This window comes from Schistocerca cancellata, chromosome 3 (genome assembly GCF_023864275.1).
Source record: "Schistocerca cancellata isolate TAMUIC-IGC-003103 chromosome 3, iqSchCanc2.1, whole genome shotgun sequence".
Lineage (NCBI taxonomy): Eukaryota > Metazoa > Arthropoda > Insecta > Orthoptera > Acrididae > Schistocerca > Schistocerca cancellata.
This window is the reverse complement of record NC_064628.1, coordinates 30,461,318-30,462,275: the sequence shown is the minus strand read 5'-3', so window position 1 is coordinate 30,462,275 and position 958 is coordinate 30,461,318. Positions and strand designations below refer to the sequence as shown.

Genomic DNA, 958 nt, shown 5'->3' with positions numbered 1-958 from the left:
TCTGTCAAACTCTTCAAGCAGTATCATATCTCCTATTTCATCTTCATCTACATTTTCTTCCATTTCTATGATATTGTGCTCAAGAACATCGCCCTTGTATAGACCCTCTATATACTCCTTCAACCTTTCTGCTTTCCCTTCTTTGCTTAGAACTGGGTTTCCATCGGAGCTCTTATCCATCCCTATATTGACCGACCAAATACAACAGACATGCCCCCGTGCTTGCATTCAACACTCTGGCGATTAAGCCGGTTACGAATGTACCAGCCTTTCGCATTTGCGCCAACGGCCTTGCCATAGTGGTAACTCCGGTTCCCGTCAGATCACCGAAGTTAAGCGCTGTCGGACTGGGCGAGCACTTGGACGGGTGACCATTCGGTCTGCCGAGCGTTGTTGGCAAGCTGAGTGCACTCAGCCATTGTGAGGCAAACTGAGGAGCTACTCGATTGAGAAGTAGCGGCTCGGGTCTCGGAAAATGACATATGGCCGGGAGAGCGGTGTGCCATCCACATGCCCCTCCACATACGCATCCGGTGACGCCTGTGGGCAAAGGATGACAACGCGGCCGGTAGGTACCGTTGGGTCTTCACGGCCTGTTCGGGAGGAGGTTTTTATTCTTTCGCATTTGCAATGGCTCATCTCAAGCTTTCATGAACCTGTCATCTTGCAATGTAATCCAAATTTTGCATATAACACCTAAAGGTCGCTTACTAAATATTCTGGAAGAGGTCGAAATCTACACACATGCACACAAATATCCACAACAAATACTCAACGAGCAATTAGATCTAAAACAGAAACACTATATAGAAAACTTTATTCTAATCATCGATCATGAAAATGGATAAACAATCAAAGACATAAGCTAAGCCAAACCAGTCACACTGTAAGTAGGCTATTGGTAACGCCGCCGCCACGTAGCGCTCTCTGTATGAAAATCACTGGCTGTGCTGTGTGC

The 958-nt window shown here is 46.8% G+C and overlaps 1 pseudogene; it reads left to right on the top strand.

Moving 5' to 3' along the window:
* The first annotated feature begins 281 nt into the window (after positions 1–281).
* Positions 282–399, top strand: LOC126177793 (5S ribosomal RNA; annotated as a pseudogene).
* Positions 400–958: the final 559 nt, after the last annotated feature.